The sequence below is a fragment of the Pongo abelii genome, chromosome 2, assembly GCF_028885655.2.
Source record: "Pongo abelii isolate AG06213 chromosome 2, NHGRI_mPonAbe1-v2.0_pri, whole genome shotgun sequence".
Classification (NCBI taxonomy): domain Eukaryota; kingdom Metazoa; phylum Chordata; class Mammalia; order Primates; family Hominidae; genus Pongo; species Pongo abelii.
In genome coordinates, this window is record NC_085928.1 from 115,030,607 (window position 1) to 115,050,362 (window position 19,756).

The window sequence follows — 19,756 nt, forward strand, 5'->3', positions numbered from 1 at the left end:
ATCTTGGACCACAGCTCAACCTCACAGGTGAAACCACTTTCTGTGAGGTGGTGGAGCAAAAATACCAGAGGAGCCTGAATCCTGGAGGTGTGTGGAGTTTGCAGTTTCAGGCCTGGACTCTTGAACTCTGAACACCTTTTATATGAGAGACAAACTTCCACCTTGCATAAACCACTATTATTTCAGTTACAAGTAACCAAATACATTCCTAATTGGTTACACTCCGTTTCCTGTAATAATAACAACACTTAACTCAGGGGGGGCTTTGAAAATATGAAGTGAAATAAAGTAAATAAAAAATTGTAACTAATGTAAATAACTTGCTTAATAAATTATATTTTCCTTTCGCAGATGAGAATTCATTTAAATGACCTGTCTAATCCTGCTAAATTTTTTAGACACACTCTATTTATCTCACTGTGTATCTCTGATGATACTTAAGCATTATTCACATCTTTATTTACTTTAGTGGTTAAAAACAAATTATAAACACTGCATGATGTTTTCACAAAAGATACCACCTAATTGCAAGCAAAGATAATTATGAACTCTCTGGCAGGATGAAGAAAAAAAAAACAAATTTGAAACTGCAAAATATAATCTTCTCCAGGTTTCCATATAACCTAAAACTAAAGAGGAGAGAAAAGTGAAGCAAGCATTCAAAGAAGGAGAAGAAAGTGAAGGGAAGGATCCAAAGAAAGGAAAACAAAAACCTCTCCACCATTTATTGAGCACTTAGTATGTTCCATATGTTTTATATCTAACATTTGTAATTCCCCAAAACAACCCTCCAGATAGTTCCTACTATCCCCATTTTACAGATGAGAAAATTGGGGAAGAATTTAAGTGAAATCCCCAACATCATACAGTAATAGTTTTAAAATAGCAAACTCATAATGGTTAATATGACTAGTAGACTGCCTAATAACTCAGTAACGAACCTTGATTTTGTTTGGCAGTGCTATATGCCTTGTTTAATCTATATAATTCCCCCCATGTGACCACATTCTAGTCAATGAAAGGTAGGCAAAAAGTCTATGGGAAGATGACCTTTCTTCAATAATAAGGCTTTTTATTCAAGAAGGAACCCTCCTCTGGTAAGTGCCTCCAGCCCAACCCAGTCATTCCTAGCCCCCAAGAGACAGGATTACTTCAAGCCTTTGGAACTTGTCCCATAGGGTTCCTTCCCCTGTCTTTTACCACTCAACAGTTGCACAGCAAATGCCTCCATTGCCTTGAGGTTCAGCTCAAAGTCAAGACACTCCTTGGGGAGCCTTTCCAGATCCTTCCCTTCCCCCAAGGAGTAATGATCATACCTCCTTCCTTTGTGTTCGGTGAATAATTCTAGGAAAGCATCTAGAACTTTAGTGCTACCCTTACTGTTTCACTGTCTCCTTAAAATGTTTGTCCTTAAGCCTGTTCAATGCCTGATACAGAACAGGTGCTCAGAAGACGTTTATTAAAAATGACAGAATGAACAAAGGGTGTCTTTCACAACAGCTGCAGAGCCCTTAGCCACTTATTTCCTGTCCCCAGATGCTCTCTAGCAGTCCCATGTTCCAATGGGGATTCAGGCAAAAATGTCTGTTCAATAGAGGAAGGGACCTTTCTCACTAACCTTGAAAGTTCTAAAACTGGGCTCTTTAGGGGAAAAACAAAAGATTTTGTGAACACACTATGTCTTTTTCTAATTCATACAAATTAATTAGCTATCCTTAATCATTACATACACATTTCATTACATGTCCTAGGGGTGGCATTAAGCTCTACGTAACCACCAGTGTCATAGTATCTTTAAACACAGCTTCACCATTCCATAAAAAGGCTGCAGGAATAAATTAAAACCATGAGTATAAAGTGGATTTTTTGCCCTTCTTCCCACCCTTCCTCCTTTCTTTTTGTCATCTTTTCTGAAAAAAGCAATCGGGATGTGGCATAATCATGTCATGAAAGCCACAGGTGGCCCTCAATTCTGGGCATTCCTCTGGAAAGGAAAGAAAATGCAAGTGGTAAGTTGACATGCTGCAGCCCACTTGCCCCTTCATATCTGCTTGGCATCACAGGAAGTCAGACATGTAAACGGGTATAGAGTTTGCAGAATGAAGGGTAGATGCAGGTCGATATTTCAAAAGCAAAATAGGTCTTCAATTCTTTCACTCAGCTCCCTCACAACCTTGAGCAAGGGTCTGTTCTTCCTTTGGTATAAAGAACTCAACATAGGAAGAACAGGAGACAAGCTTTGACCTTGACTGTGCACCCAGGACCTGAACCCTATGTGAGAATAACACACTGGCTTCAGATATCAAAACTCCAAAGGAAAATAATGATCAGTCTCCAGATCTATTATATGAATTAAGGAATGGGATGTTTAATATATATTTAAGAAAGAAATTTCAGGTTAATAAAGCAAGAAATTTCAAATTTATTCAAATCGAGATTGATTTTATCAAAAAAGTACAACTTTTTTTATTTCTCTGTAATTGTAGAATTGATGTGATATTACAAGCCCAACCCATGATGAATATTGGCTGAGAAAGAAAGTGGAAAGAAGAGAGCAACCAAAACTCTAAATTTATAGTGCCTTGGTCACTTCTAGCTGAAACCATCCCTTCCTACTTTGTAGTCAGTTAGAATTCAGTTCCCTAACATGACTATTTCTCACCTCCCTCTCTTCCTTCTCAAGGTGGATAAAAGTATGAGAAAGCTGAGTATCTTCATGGCAGTGAGGGAAGGGGTGGCTGGTCTGGGTGGTGTCCTCTGCTAGGCCTTGCCATGGGGTGCCTCATCTGGTTTCACCCACCTTTTAGCATGAATGACACACATTGCTACTGACCACTTGATCCAACCAAAGCCACTGGTCATCAGGCTCCTGACTCAGTAGCCTCCTATTCTGGTCCAGCTGTCCTCTCAGCTCCTTCACATCTATTCTAGGAAATGTTTGGTTCCCATGCATTACGAGTGGGGAACCAAAAGCGTTATTCTGGGCCATTGGCTTAGACAGCCTCCCAACCAAAGCTGTGCAGTCACTCATAGTCACGCTGGATGAGGCTGAGGGCAGCCTTTTCTAGAAGCTTGCAGCACCCTCACTACATTATTCCTGTTGAAGTGTGTCACTGCCCCTCATATACACAAAAAAAATTTTAAACCTATCTGGATGATTCTACCACACCATACCACATCCCCCACCATGGTTTTGAGGTTTCACCTAGAAAAAGGAGAAAACAAACGTCTGCCTCCTTAGCTTCCTCTCTCTTGCTTTTTCTCTCCTTTCCCATTCTTTTGGCTAGAAAAACTCTTCTTTCTGCTTCCTCCTTCTCTCTTGCAAAGACTTGGCCTCTAGCCTACTCTCTTCACCTCCAGGCACCAAACCTGAGGCTCAGCTTTCTTTGCAGAAAGGACACGCATTTTACACCATAGAGGAAACTCAACGGTCTGAGTTGTCTGGTGTGATTCTTGGTATGTTAGCTGCCAGACCCTTTGAAATTAAGAATTACGAAAACCAAAAATATATTATTTTGCTATTTCCTAAATCATACACATTGAGAAGCATAAGTTATAAATAATAGCTAATAATAGTACTACTGATGGAGAGCTCACTGTAAGTCAGGCACTCTTCCAAGCTCATGACATTTATTCATCTATTTAACCCTGGTAATAATCCTAGGAGATAGATTACATTTATCCTTATTTTACAGATGAAGAAACTGAGGCCCAGAGATAAATAAGAATTAGCACAATTTTTGAGTGACTGGTGAGATTAATTGTCTGTTATAATCCGTACCACCCTGTTCATACAGGGGAGATGGGGCCTCAGTGACATCATCAATTTGTCATTCACAGTCCAGAGGATGATATCACTGTGACATACCTAACACTAGAGAAAGGGTGAAGATAGTCATAATAAACTGCCTATCCCAAGCCTCTTTCTTTGTTCCCACTTTAAGGAACAGAATGGAAAAGTGTTCCCTTCAGTGACCTAAGAATGTGCTCCACAGGACACAGAATTTCCCCCATAAATTCACAAAGTAGAAAAGACTTGAGCAAATAAGGTCATGTTCTTCCTAAACCTTCCCTTTCCTTTTTCCTGATTCCTTCCGGTACATGGCTGTAATTTCTCAAAACCCACACCATCACCCCCTGTGCCTTCAAATGATTAGAAAAAACTGTAAGGAAGAGGCCAGGCACGGTGGCTCATGCCTGTAATCCCAGCACTTAGGAAGGCTGAGGCAGGCGGAACACCCAAGGTCAGGTGTTCGAGACCAGCCTGGCCAACATGGTGAAACCTCATCTCTACTAAAAGTACAAAAATTAGCCACGCGTGGTGGTGCATGCCTGTAATCCCAGCTAATTGGGAGGCCAAGGCATGAGAATTGCTTGAGCCCAGGAGGTGAAGGTTGCAGTGAGCCAAGATCATGCCACTGCACTCCAGCCTGGGTGACAGAGCAAGACTCTGTCTCAAAAAAAATGAAAAAATTGTAAGGAAGAGATGGAAGCAACTGGGAATTACAATTTTCATAATCTGGTTTTAAGAACAAGATGAAGTGTCTAACACTTAAAATATAGAATTTTTTCAAAGCATGAAAAATTAACTTTGAGTCTTAAAATATTTATTAATCTTCAATGAGTTTTTGTTAAACCTTGCCTCCATTTCACAATTTAATATTTACTCTCTGAATATCAATGCCCTTGAGAGCAATAACATCTTTTAAGCTTTCATTCTGTGAAGAGAAACAGAAATAAAATATATTTTCAGTGATAATAATATGCATGAAAAATTGTAACTGGAATTTTACTAACTGATGAGGACAGGGGGAGGATAGTAGGAAAATCCCAAACTTAATTTCTGCATATACCCTAGAAACAGGAGTGGTAATGAAATTACCAAAACAGAAAAAGTGAAGCATTCACTATTCTTTTATCTTTCCTAAAGTCAGCCTAGCTTATTAAAGAAGAGAAGATGAGTGGGGAGATCTTGCATATTTACAAAGTGTGCAAATACAATGTAAGCAGTAAGGATTTGATTCTTATTTAATTATTGATATTCTTATAATTAGCTAACTACAGAAATATTATGGAGTCATTTGAAGACCAATTGAATATTAGACATCCATTTTTAAAGGTGCTTATGAAGAGGTTGTATTGACATAAGAAAATACTTCTCTAATAGCAACTGAAAGCAGCAGGAAGCTAGGTCATTAATTATATGGCAGAAACTCGGAGTGGCCAGACATCCCAGCTGAAGCCAGTTAACCGTCAATGTGGCAGTCGGCTCGAAGGAACTTATAGCTCCCTCTGTTATCCTCAGTCACCTCCAGAGGTAGCACTCTCACCAGGGGCTGGGACAGGAGCCGGGGGGGACCCATACACCCAGCTCCTGCCTTGAATAGGTGAGATATATTAGTACCCTGGAGAGCAATTCCTGGTGCTAATTTTAAGGCTGACAAGGACCCCCTTAACAGTAGGTAGGAGCTACTGAGACAATTTATTTATGACCACAATAGACCCCACTGACAGGAAAGGCAGATGATATCAGTCTATATGTGCAAAGAATATACACATAAGATGACTGAAGGTAAAGGCAGCCAAATACAATACTAACAGTCATCCATTTGAAGATTTATTGAGTACCTTTAAGTGCCAGTGGTGAATAAGACAAAGAAGGTCCCTATGCTCACAGAGCTTAGGGTACAGAGAAGAAGACATTAACAGACTATCTCTTACCGCATGAGTAGTATATCCAATATATGACTGAAATGTGATTAGGGCTCTAAAAGGAAGAAACTGGGTGCTAGGAGACAATATAGCAATGAGACAAATTTAGATTAGAGGGCTAAGGAAGGATTCCTGAAGAAATGAAATTTAATTTGAGATCCAAAAGATAAGTGGGAGCCATCCATACATGAGGCAGAAAACAGTTACAGACAGAGGCCTTGAGACTTGATGTCCCCGAGGAACCAGAGAACAGAGTGGCTGAAGCACAGTGAGGGAGGGGAACATTGAGGCTAGGGGCAAGGCATGAGTAAGACCAGGCAAGCCCTTGAAAGTGAGTTAGGGAATGGGAAGGATAGGAAGGTGTTGAAAGGTCTTGACTAAAGGAGATAAATCTTGATATTTAGGTTCCATGAAGATCACTCAAACTCCTTGCAACATAGATTAGAAGTAAGCAGGAGAGGAAACAGGAAAACCAAGGAGACATGACAGAGACTTTGACAAGGGCAGTGGCAGTGGAGATGGATTTTAGAGGCAAAATTAATAGAACATGAGGACAAACTGGATGTGCGATTTGTCGTAAAGAATAAGGCAAGGATGACTGCCACACTTATGACTTAAGCAAATGCCCAATGAAGCAATTTACTGAGGTGGGGAAGGCTGGGGGAAAAAAGGCATGAGTACAGTTTTAGACATTTATGTATTCAACAAATATTAATTGAGCACCTCTATGTTCCACACGGGTTAAGCCTGAGGTGCTTCTAAAGGTCTAAATGCTGATGGTGCCACCTAATAGACTAGTCTGGGGTAGGTCAGAGTACAGCATTAGCAAGAAAAGAAACCTAACAATGAACAGGACATGCAGACAGACTGAATGTCAGCAAGGAAGCACAGACAGCCAGGATGTCTCCAAGAGAAATTCAGTAGACAGCCAATCATTTTTCTAAGGTGGGGGAATGGTTCAGGGATGGGGAAGAAAAGAATCAAGAGTTCAATCTTAGACATGTTCAGTCTGAGATACTTCTGAAACTTCCATGTGTCTGTAAAAGGGAATGATTGGTCATGTGGATTGAGAAATCGCAAGAGAGAAGGGCAGAAATCAATTGAACTGTATTTGACATAAAAATGAGATTTACAGCCAAGGGAACATAGGAGAACACCCAGGAAGAGAGGGAGTATGGAAAAAAATAATAACTGAAAAAAAATTTATTCACAATAGCAACAAGAATCCTGAAGTACCTAGAAATAAATCAAAGACTAAAATGTATGGATTGTTTTGAGAAAAAATTTCAAAACTTCAGTAAAAGTATAAAAGAATGCACGAATAAATAGAAGGAAAAATTGTGCATAGATAGAAAAAATTCTTTATCATAAAGATGTAAACTTTTCCAAAGTGAGTTCATAACTTCACGCATTTCTTACTAAAATCACCAACGGTCTTTTGTGGCATGTGATGATCTGATTTGATGGAAGGGCAAAGGACCAACAATCAAAGGACTAAGAAAATTCTGGGGCTGGGCGCAGTGGCTCACGCCTGTAATCCCAGCACTTTGGGAGGCCAAGGCAGGCGGATCATGAGGTCAGGAGATCAAGACCATCCTGACTAACATGGTGAAACTGTCTCTACTAAAAATACAAAAAATTAGCCGGGTGTGGTGGCTGGTGCCTGTAGTCCCAGCTACTCGGGAGGCTGAGGCAGGAGAATGGCATGAACCTGGGAGGCGGGGCTTGCAGTGAGCAGAGATCATGCCACTGCACTCCAGCGTGGGTGACAGAACGAGACTCCATCTCAAAAAAAAAGAAAGAAAGAAAATTCTGAAAAGAATGACAGGACTTTTCATACCCAGATATCCAAACATATTACTAAGCAATAGTAATTAAAATAGTGTGGCATTGCCCAGAAATAGACAAGTGGAACAGTTCTATTCAAAATTAGAACTCAGAAACACATCCATATTAACAAGAGAACTTGATATATGGTAAGGATGTTATTATAAATTGGTAGGGGGCAGATGGATTCTTCAACAAATAATGTCGATAAAATTAACTTGCAAGGAGAAGTGATTACATCAAAATTAAAAACTACTGGCTAGGCATGGTAGCTCATGCTTGTAATCCCAGTATTTTGGGAGGCTGAGGCAGAATCATTTGAGGTCCAGGCTGGAGTTTGAGACCAGCCTGGGCAACATAGCAAGACTATTCCTACATTTTTTTTTTTAATTAGCTGGGCATGATGTCACATGCCTGTAGTCCCAGCTACTCAGAAGGCTGAGATGAAAGGATCTCTTGAGCCTGGGAGTTGGAGGTTGCAGTGAGCTATGATCACACCACTGCACTCTAGCCTAGGCAGCAAAGCCAGACCCTGTCTCTAAAAACTGAAGTTAAAAAAAATAAAAGCTACTGTACATCAAAAGACACAATAAACAAAGTCAAAAGTTAAGGAACACTGGGAGAATGCAACACATATAATATACAAATAATTCCTATCCAGAATATTTAAAGAACTCATACAAATCATTAAGAAAAAACAACCCGAAAGAAAATTGGGCAAATCATATGAAAATGCAGTTTACAGAGGAGGAAGTCACGGATGACCCATAAGCATATAAAAATACATTCAAACTCAGCAATTATCAAAAAGCACAGATTATAACAATTTATACCATTCTACAAGAATCAGATGGGTAAAAGTTAAATAGCCTGACATCAAGTGAAGAGAGTCCATAGACAAACAGGAACTCTCACACATAGTTGGTGAAGAGCCACTTCGGAAGGCAAGCTGGAAGTATAGTATGAACTTCCATACTATACACTACACATATACTATACATATGTATAGTAGCATGGATCACAACAGAGGGAGCATTTTTATTTATTTTATTTTATTTAATAGAGTCGGGAAATGGATGGACTACCCTAAGAAAAGACAAGAAGAAATTAGAACAAATACCCTAGAAAAAAATTACAATAGCAGACACGTGGAATGAGATACAAACCAGGCACTGTTCAAGGGCTTTACGTATTTAACTTATTTCATCCTCACAACCTCATAATAGCCCCATTTTGCAAATGAGAGAGTCAGAGAAGTCAGATAACTCAACCAAGATCACAGAGCTAGTAAATGGAGTCCCAGGACCCCAACCAAGGTAAACTAGAATGTATGCCTAACCCTGACACCATGCTCCTCCTAACACAGCAAACGTGAACAGGAAGAAAGCAAATCATAGAGACTATTTTATAGACTAAAAAGATTATTTTATACTACTTGAGGTTACAAGTTAAAAGACCAGTGCTGATATAGAAGAAAATATTCCAACATATAAACATAATAAAGTTTTAGTAACCAGGATGTTTACGTTAAAAACAAACTATAAATTTTTTTACAAAGTAGACAAACAGGGAAATAATAGAAAAAGAGGTATCTTTTATAGCTACCAATCATATTACAAATATTCGTAACTATGTAGTACTCAGAGAAAGGCAAAGAACAGTAAGGAAGCATCGTTTGTGTCCATCCTGTTTGGTCCTCAAAAACAGGGGAAATGACGTCAGATAGGGGGTACGGGGAAAGCAGCCAATCAGAGGCACTGGCGAGGGAGGTGGGTCCATTCAACCACCATTGACTGGACTCGCACTTGGTGAGAGGAACGCCCACAGGCCGGTGAGCCCCAAGCTGTCAGAAAGAACCCACGATTTCCTGCAAGTGAGGAGTGCACACGGGTGCTTCTACAAGAGCTATTTTGGAATAATAACCGGGGATCCAAAGATTCCATTCCCGACCCAGGTTTTCACATATGCCTAACCACAGCCTTCCAAAAACTGCTCAGCCCCAACTCCTTAGCTGTGATAAAAATTATCCATGTTTCCCGAAGAGTAATTTCATTCCACATTCACCAGCTCCCTTAGAGACCTTTAGTAGTCTCTAAAACCTTGCTAATCCTCTCAGGTCAGAGGCTGACCTTGTCTGCTGAGTGTAGATTTACACAGTAAAAAACAATGGCTTCTGTGTTCATCAGTCCACAGCAGCAAAAACACAAAAATGTAGGACCCGAAGGTTGGCTGTAACTACTACATGCTGTCTCTAAGGATGTCATTATGTGTCTGTCCTTGTTTATCCATTTGTCTCTGTGACAACGATTATGTTTACAAATTAGTACAATAAATGTTGAACAGTAGATTGTTGGTGACAAACCAGTGCTAGGTAATGGAAAATTTCATACATGTATTTATTTGGAATCTGGGTGCTTTTCCACAGAAAGCAGCAAGATGTCAAAATCTAATACTGATGTGGGGACCTGCCAAGACTATGAAAAAATGAAAACATAAGAGAGTCCTAATTATTTTGAAGGCCCATGTGGGGACACAAAACGAAGCCAAACTAATGTGGTCCAAGAACCACACTGCCCACCTGCAACTATCTCATAAAGTTGTGCAAAAGTCCTTTCTGATGAACAAACTCTACCTGCTTCCAGCTATTCTAAGGGAAAGGAAAGGGTGTGACCTAAGGTTGTTATCTTTAGCACACAGATAATTTATTTAGCAACTATTTCAGGAGTAAAACCTTCATTTATTGTAGTGGGGCCAGATAAACATTCAAGAAGTGCAGTAGTTTTCTGAATGTTATGTAAATAACATGATACCCTTCAGTTTCTTGTATCTAAAATTATACAATACATGGTTTTAGTTTATGGACATTCAAATTTACCCTGGAATTGTATGTGGATGAATATTCCCACAGTTTCTACAGGCCAAGCGGACAGGCAGGCCCAGCTGGTCTCTCCGTTTATCTGCTGGCCGGCCCTGACTCTAGACTCACTTTTCCCTTGTCTATCTTCCACGTTGCCACAGAGATGATGTGAAATTGATTATATCTGTTCCTACTCAAAAACTTTAAGGGTCCCCTCAGTTACAGAACCAAGTCCTTGTTTCTCAATTAATATGGCACATAGACCCCTCACGGTTTGGTCTCTGTCCTTCACCTCCCACACCATTTGTTGCTGGTACAGGCCAGAAGCATTATCCTGTGATCAGAAGATGGACCTTTCCCTGGGATGCCTTTTCCCTATCATGTCTGTGTGGTAAATACCTATTCATCCTTAACAACCCAGCTGAGGTCTTACCTCATCAGGATTTGATCTCTCAAAAAGATTTGTCCCTCTCTGGACTATCTTTATAACTTGTACATACTTCTATTTGTGGACTATGTTATAACAATGTGGCTATATGTCTGTGATCTCAGTGTGAGCTCTTTGAGGACAGAGTTTCTGTCTGAATCCTCAGGGTTCTGTTTCACCATCCACTCAATGAACGAACGTTGACACTGATTGGATTGAAAGTGTCTTAAAAATTCACAGGTGCTTCTGTCCCCTGGGATGTTATGTAGGACTCGGGCTGCTTTTGTCAGGTTCTCAGCAAGGGTAGTTTAAAAAATTAAGGTTTTAGCATAAAATTGTCTCTCCATAGAAAGCATTATAATTTCAAAGTGTACTAGGTTTTACAATTATTTGCCTTCCTTAATCCAGTGTTTGTGGTGTAAGAAATAAGGAAATAAGGATGATTTGTTTCTCCCTACAAAAATGATGGGATTTTGAATGTACACATATGTAGGTAAAACAAATTCTCTTATAATTCTTTCCTGAATGATGGTGAAGACAACCAATCTCCCAAATTGTATTGTTTTATAGAAAAAACTAAATGATCTGTGGTCATAGCAGGGGACTTAAGAAGAGAACTCAGATTATCTGATGGGCTAATTTATTGCTCCACCTACAACTAGTGAGTGGTGATAGCTACTAAGCTGCCTTGGGTTTTCCAGGGGTTCCATTCTTCGAGAGACAAAGAAGAGGCCAAGCTGGAGACCCAAGCTGAAATAAGCACCAGATTGCTGACCACCCTATTCCCAAATTTTGTGTCCAAGACCATCATCTGAGTCACGCAATAGCAATTACACTGGTAGACTTCCTCAGCTGAGTGAAATGCCACTTATCTCTGTTCCATTTTGCAATCTCCATGCCTCCATCTTTATATTTACCATGTTATATTAAAACCATTCATTCATTCAAAAAAGCAGTCACTGAGCACATATGATGAGCCAAACATAATGTTAGCCCCTGACAATATGACAATGAACAAAGACCCTGACCTCAGGAGTGCATATTCTAGCAAGGAAGACACACATTCACAAGTACTATCTTTAGAAGTAATTGTTTAATTAGAGTTGTGACTAGTGCCTTGAAGGAAAAGTACAGGTGGCAATAAGTCCATATAGATGAGGACCTTAACTAGTATAAGAAGTCAGGGAAGGCTTCTTGGAGGGTAGGAGCTGAAGAGTGAGTCAATGTTATTGCAGCAGAGAGAGGAGTAGGCCTAGAGTGTTTGGGACAGAAGGCTCTGAGTTGGGGTTGGTGAGGTACATTTGAGGTCTTAGGACAAGGCCAGTACAGCTATAACAATGTATGTAAGAAGGAGAGTGGAGCAGGATGGGCTGGAGAGGAAATCAGAGGCTGAGTTGTGAACTGACATGCTTGGTAGATCAAAAAATACTATAAGGGAGGGAAATCCTTAATATACTGAAGGATACTAAAGTAGAAATAAGTCATAATCAGAGGTGCATTTTTGTAAGCTCACTTCTATAGCTATGAGGAAAATAGTTTTCATGGGCAAAGCCCATTCCAGGAAGCCATGTGACTAATGATGGTGGTGACAAAATATTCCAAGAGTAGAATTAACAGGACTTGATAATTCGTTGCACATAAGAAGTGGTAATGAGGAGGAGTCAAGGGTATATCCAAGGTATGTCGTTTGAGCAACTAGATGGGTGTTAGAAGTATTTACTGGAGAAAAAGAAGGTTTGGGGGAAAACAGAAGCCTGAGTTCACTTTTAATGCATTCAAGTTGAGGTGTTTGAAGGCTTCTAGATGAAGATGTCATGTGAATAGTTCAGAGGAGAAGTTGGCCCGAGATAGAATTTGAAAGTTGTTGGAGTATAGGTACCAATTGAAGCCATGAGAGTGGATGGGATTGCCTTGGTGGCTGAATGAGACAGGTAGAAGAGAAACTAGGAGCATGTGACACCATGGGAATCACAGGGAAAAAGTATTTCAAAAGACGGAATGCTCAACTTTGTAGAATGATTCTGAGAGGTGGCATGATATGAGGACACGAGTACATTTGATTAAGTGGTATGAAACTAATTGGTGGCTTTAGCAAGAGTTGATTCCATGGAGTTGTTGAAAAAGAAGTTGAATTTGAGGGTTTATGGAGGGAATAGTGACTAAAGATAGAAAGAGAAACTATAGGCAACTCAGCCCAGAAATTTGAGAACAGTGGGAGAGACTGGTAGTAGCTAGAGAAGCATGTGGTTTGCAAAGGGTCCTTTGTGGGGGCAGAGGGAGATGTTTGGCTGGTTTGTTGAGTTGTTTGTAGTAATGAGATAAACTGGAGCATGCATAAGTGCTAATGGGAAGTAGAGAGGAAGAAATAGAAATAATATCAGAAAGAGAGGAAATAATTAACATTCTTGAGAAAAACCTGAGCAGTTAGAGTGCAGAGCACATGCAAATTGTTGGCCTTTGTTAGAAGAGAGAAAACTTTTGACGGTATGAAGTCCCCATCTAGTAGTTTCCATTCTTCCAGTGAAATGGAAAAATGCTGAGAATAAGAGAGTTGGAGGCTTGAGAGGAATAGAATGGGTTTAAGAGAGATTTTGTAGAAATTAGACTGGTCAGTTTTGAGAGTCAAGTTGAGGTCACTGACTATTAATTTGCAGAAATACAAATCTGCTCCACTCTGTTTTTCTTTAGTTTTTCTTAGCAGCTTGGGTGTAGACATAGAGGAGATAGATAGGTTCATCCCGGGGTGGAATTCGCCAGACAATTTGCAAGAGAAGAATTGAAGTAATGGATCTTAGAATCTATCAGTAATGTGAAGAAAATAGAAGGTAGAAAAAGGTGATAGACGAATGGATAGGTAAATGAATGGGAGGTGAAAGGGCAAGTCAACTAGAAGCACCTAGTGAAAGAAGACTTGTAATGGGATATGTATAACTAATGAAAAGAAAGGAAGATTGTGAATGAGATGCTAGATGTTTGCACTGTTTGGTTGATGGAGTAGTTTCAGGTATTGACAATGGTCACAGAATGACAATAGATGGATGAGCAGAGTGGATAATTCACTGGAGTGGGGAGTAGTTCATTCAAATAAATAGTAAAGTCACCTAAGTGGAGAGGGAGCGGGCAGCCCAGTAAAAAACCATCAGCCAAGGAGGAGGTGTATCTTGGAGGCCCAGTGAAGGCTGCCACAGGAATGGAACACAAGTTTCAAAATGCAGAGGTTTAACTAGAGGGTGAAGGCATAGTGGCCTAAAAGCGGCAATGGGGAGGACACTGACCCCACTCTCAAACCTGGAGCTACCTGGAGTGTAAAGTGGCTGCCATTTGAGGGGCTAACAGATAAAGCCTTGTTCTCAGAGAACTGGCTAGATTCAGTTAACACAAAAAGATGGAAGGGCTCTCCTGCAGAGTTTGGGAATATAAAGGGAGGAAGTCTGTTTATCAGAGAATGGCTGTTCCACTGTGCATGATATGTGGGTTTGTCAAGTACACACATGGTGGCTTGGGTAATAGTTCCTCTGGGGTAGAGAAACTTTTTTTTATATTAGTGCTCCCAGAACCTAGAATAGGGTGAGCCACCTGGACATACTAAAGAAGTGTTTAACTCTTACTGAAAATTTGATTGCTCATTCTTTTGCTGATTCTGCATTCTACTGTGACATTCTGAATACTAGTCATCATTATGCAAAAATGTAGATGCAGATCCAAAAGGCTATAAGAGATTCATTTGTACCTGTATTTTCATCCGTACACATCTGCTGATTGGATCTCTGTTATGAGCTTGTCTTGGTATCATTTGCTTCCTTTTTTTTTTTCCTAAAAGTGAAGCAGTAGAATATGCTCTGGTTAATATAGTGTTTTGGTTACTCAGGTTGCAGTTAATTCAAGTGTGTTATACATGGAGCTTCACTCTCACAATCTTAAGGAGGATTATGATGTTTGATCTAGATGCCATCTGCCAGCTGAGGGATGGGGGAAAGATATAGTCACAAAATCACGTTTAAACTTTTAATAACCGCCTTAACATACAGAAAAAAAAAAGCTATATGTCCAGTTAATTCACTGTCATTATATAGAAAATGTGCATTTCTTTTTTTCATTTCTCCTAGTAAATTTGAGCTTTACAAGCCTAATTTTTGCGTATAAACTTGATAAATGAAATTCCAGAGTCTGGCTCTAAAAATAGAAATCTTCACAATCAAATAAATCATCCCAAGAAAGGAGCTTAAGGAATATCCTCCTCCTTTTCTACAGCTCTCAAAGAAGAGATGTGTTCTTTGTGCTGTAAATTACATGAAAAAATCCAATTTGATAAAGCATTAAATTGAGAACTTCCAGAGGATATTAATATTGTTTTCATATGAAATATGGAATTTCACGTGACTATTCATAACCTTTGGTCTCATTCTTTATTAATATATATCAGATCTCAGAAGGGCTATTTGAAAAAAAAAAAAAAAGGTCTTATAAGATTATAAAGATTCTAGACACAAAAATAGCCTCCAAAAGAACCCTGTAATTCTGATTGGTTCTCTTAGTTGATCATTTTTATTCTAGTAATAAGGATGTAATTGAAAACTTTGTGTAATGAACTATAGAAATCCTTCTAAGAGTTTTAAGTGAAATCAGTTAAGGATCACTAGCATGTTTCTTTTCTCCCCTCTGCTTGACAGAGTAATTGAAATCCTATGAGTCTACAAGCTTTCTTATTTAGAAAAATGATCAGGGCCATGCGCGGTGGCTCAGGCCTGTAATCCCAACACTTTGGGAGGCCGAGGCAGGTGGATCACGAGGTCAGGAGTTCGAGACCAGCCTGACCAAGATAGTGAAACCCCGTCTCTACTAAAAATACAAAAATTAGCCAGGCGCGGTGGCAGGCCCCTGTAATCCCAGCTACTCGGGAGGCTGAGGCAGGAGAATCGCTTGAACCCAGGAGGCAGAGGTTGCAGTGAGCTGAGATTGAGCCACTGCACTTTAGCCTGGGTGACAGAGCGAGACTCCATCTCAAAAAAAAAAAAGAAAAAGAAAAATGATCAGTCGTGATATAAAAGCAAGTACTGAATTTAAACTCCTGCTGAAACAATAAAGCTGAAAAAATATACAGAAGAATTATTCTCAGACACTGGATAGCAATCATTGCAGGGCTAAGAGAAAGGAAGCAAAGCAGTTAAACCCCACATTCATCCTGGTTTTTCCTGTGAAGATATTTTTCAATCTGCTGTACAGGGAAAAAAGAGTCAAAGAAGAGACGGAAAGAAACAGAGGTAGGAGTTAGGGGATACTAAGGCCGTGGGAATCTGGAAGGGTGGAGGGGAGAATAACAGACAATAGGGAACCACTGGGAAAATATACAGTCATGTGTTGCTTAATGACAGGGATAAATCCTGAGAACTGAGTCATTAGGCAATTTTGTCATTGCACAAACATCATAGATGGTTTAGCCTGCTACACATCTAGACTATATGGTATAGCCTTTTGCTCCCAGGCTACAAACCTGTACAGCATGTAGCTGTACTGAATACTGTAGGCAACTGTAACACAACAGTAATTTAAGTATTTGCATATTGAAACATATCTAAAATAGAAAATGTACAGTAAAATACAGTATAAAAGATTTAAAATGGTACAGCTATACAGGGCACTTACCATGAATGGAGCTTGCAGGCCCAAAAGTTGCTCTGGGTAAATCAGTAAATGAGTGGTGAGTAAATGTGAAGGCCTAGGACATTACAGTGTACTACCATAGACTTTATAAATGCTATATACTTAGGCTACACTAGAATTATTTTTTAAATTTTTTCTTTCTTCAAAAATAAATGTTAGCTTACTGTAACTTTTTACTTTATAAACTTAAATTTTCTTAACTTTTTGACTCTTTTGTAATAACACTTAGCTTAAAACACATTATATAGCTATAGAAAAGTATTTTGTCTTTATATTCTTATTCTATAAGCTTTTTTCTATTTTTAGGATTTTTAATTTATTTTTTACTTTTTAAACTTTTTTCTTAAAAACTAAGACGCAAACATACACATTAGCTTAGGCCTACACAGGGTCAAGATAGTCAATATCACTGTCTTCTACCTCCACCTCTCATCCCACTGGAAGTTCTTCAGGGACTATAACACACATGGAGCTGTCATATCCTATGACAACAATGTCTTCTTCTGGAACACCTCGTGAAGAATCTGCCTGAGGCTGTTTTACAGCTACCTTTTTTTAATACAAGTAGAAGGAGCACACTCTAAAATAACAATAAAAAGTGTATTATAATAAATACATAAACTAGTAATATATTCATTTATCATCATTACCAAGTATTATGTACTGTACATAATTGTATGTGCTGTACTTTTATACAATTGGCAGCACAGTAGATTTGTTTACACCAGCATTACCACAAACAGATGAGTAATGTGTTGTGCTATGATGTTATGACAGCCATGGCATCACTAGATGACACAAATTTTTCAGCTCCATTATGATCTTATGGGACCACCACTGTCATTGACCAAAACATTGTTATGCAGTGCATGACTGTATATAATTTCTCTCAGATCCTTGGCCAAATCCAAAGTTGCACAATTGCAGGGTGAAACTGTGGGAAGCCCCTTAAAAAATTTTGCTAAGAGGCTGATAACCAAGCAGAAATATCTGAATTCACATTATTAATGAGGAGACATTGTGAGACCTTGGTGAACACCCCAATCTTTCAGTTGAGACCCCAGAAAGCTCTCACCCTAGAATAGGGACAACTCATAGAAGTAAACGCAAAGATAAAATAGGTCTGACCTAGCAAGGCCTAAAACCAAGACTTGACTGGGTCCGAGTGACTCTGGTAATTTAACATAATCCAGAACCTCTACAATCTATTATCCACAATGTCCAGCATACAATAACAATTACCAGACATTTAAAGAAACAGGAAAAGGATACCAAATTTTTTTTAATGGTCAATGGAAGCAGACCCAGAGATTATCATTATTGATATGTTAAAGTAGAGAAAAGATAAACATAATGTATGACAAAATGAGGCTTTTCCATAAAGAATAAGAATTTTTTTAAAAAATCAAACAAAATAAATCAATCACAATATGGGGAAGCAGAGGGAATCCAAGATGGAACGCAGGCTGTGACTAATGAAACTGACTACAATAAATAAATCAAATGAAACGAATCACATAACCACACTGAAGGGAAGGGGGGAAGAAAGGATATGGCTGAAGTAACTTTGAAAAATAGTGTAGATAATCCTACAACAGTAGAATTAAGCAAATAAATACATTATAGGTAATGAGAATCCAGTTTCTTACTATCCAAAGAATGAAGTCACAAAAAAGGAAAGGAAGAAGGCTAGAATTAAACTTGTGCTGCTAGATTGGAGTCAGAAATACAGAAATAAATACAGGTGTGTGCATATGTAAGTTAGTATACACACACAGATTACCTAGCTCTGTCTGCTGAGAAGCTTTAGAAGAAGTAACACCCCAATAGCAAGGAATACACCAGATATGGTTTGGCTTTGTATCCCCACCAAATCTCATGTTAAAATGCAATCCCCAGAGTTGGAGGTGGACCCTGGTGGGAGGCGATTGGATCATGGTTTCTCATGAATGGTTTAGCATCATCCCCCTTGGTACTGTCCTCACGATAGTGAGTTCTCATGATATCTGGTTGCTTAAAAGTGTGCAGCACCTCCTCCCTCTCTCTCTTTCTCTCTCTCTCCTGCTTCCACCATCTGAGATGTCTCACCTCCCCCTTGCCTTCTGTGATGATTGGAAGCTTCCTGAGGCCTCCCCAGAAACAGAAGCTGCTATGTTTCCTGTATAGCCTGCAGAACCATGAGCCAACTAAGCTTCTTTTTTTTTTTTATAAATTACTCAGTGTCAGATATTTCTTTATAGCAATGCAAGAATGAACTGTTAAAACAAGTAATAACCAAATTTTGTTTTTTAACTATCATCAGTGTACTAGGCTAGACTGGTAAAGTGTCCAATAAAAGGAACCATGGCTCATTAAAGAGGTGATTGATTTGAGACTGAGACAGAGAAAATACAAGTTTATCCTGGAAAAAATTGTGATGTCAGAAAATGCTCAGAGAGGTTAGCAACATGTGAAAAAGGCACAGGAGCTAACCTAAAAGAGCTCCTACCAAAGTTATTTGAGCAAGAAGGTAAATAAGAATACTATTGGATTATAAACCAAGGAATAAAATAAATATTGTTGGGCTTATACTGATATAAATGAATAACTGAATAAATAAATAAATGGAGTAGAAGAGATAATCTTTGTTAAAGAATCATTCCAATTAATAAATGTAGAAGCAATGAGAGAAATAGAAAATCACTATTAGAGTACCACAATAATAATTTCTGCATGCATAATTGACTAATGGATGCTAAAATTAGTAGGTGAAAGTGTACGGAGAAACACAATATTTGCATCATCTCAAAATATCCCCCCAAGAAATATTTACTAATTAAAAAGAAAAGAATAATCGCTTTAAAGTGGAGAAATCTGGGAAGTATCATCTCAGCCAAATGATCAAGGTTAACATCACCAGTAATAAGACAGATCATCCTCATTTATTCTCTGATATGAGAAGCGCACATCATCTCTGTGTAATTCTTTTCAATAATATATAACTTCAACCTAATCATGAGAAGACATCAGAAAAATTCAAATCAAAGGACACTGTACATAACTTTTCAATGTTTTTAAAAAGTCTCAAGGTCATGAAAGACAAAGAAAAACTGAGGAATTGTCACAGGTTAGAGAAAATTAAAGAGACCTGATAACTAAATGCAATGCAAGATCCTGGATTAGTACCTGACAGAAAAAGGACATTAGTGGTAAAACTTGTAAAATATGATTAGAGTCTACAGTTAATTAATAATGTATCAATGTTATTAGTTTTATTAGTTGTGCTACACAGT

The 19,756-nt window shown here is 38.8% G+C and overlaps 1 protein-coding gene across 6 annotated transcripts in view; it reads right to left on the reverse strand.

Annotated features, from left to right (window-relative positions):
- MOBP (myelin associated oligodendrocyte basic protein) overlaps window positions 1-19,756 on the reverse strand; it is a 79,684-nt gene that overhangs the window by 35,622 nt on the left and 24,306 nt on the right. For 5 of the 6 annotated variants that reach the window (XR_008523790.2, XM_054552260.2, XM_063722650.1 and 2 more), the window contains one exon: window positions 14,554-14,636. The gene's annotated coding sequence lies outside the window, so the exon portion shown is untranslated. Of the gene's footprint in view, window positions 1-14,553; window positions 14,637-16,466; window positions 16,499-17,134; window positions 17,262-19,756 lie in introns of those variants that run through there. The other variant, XM_054552262.1, reaches the window with a different exon arrangement.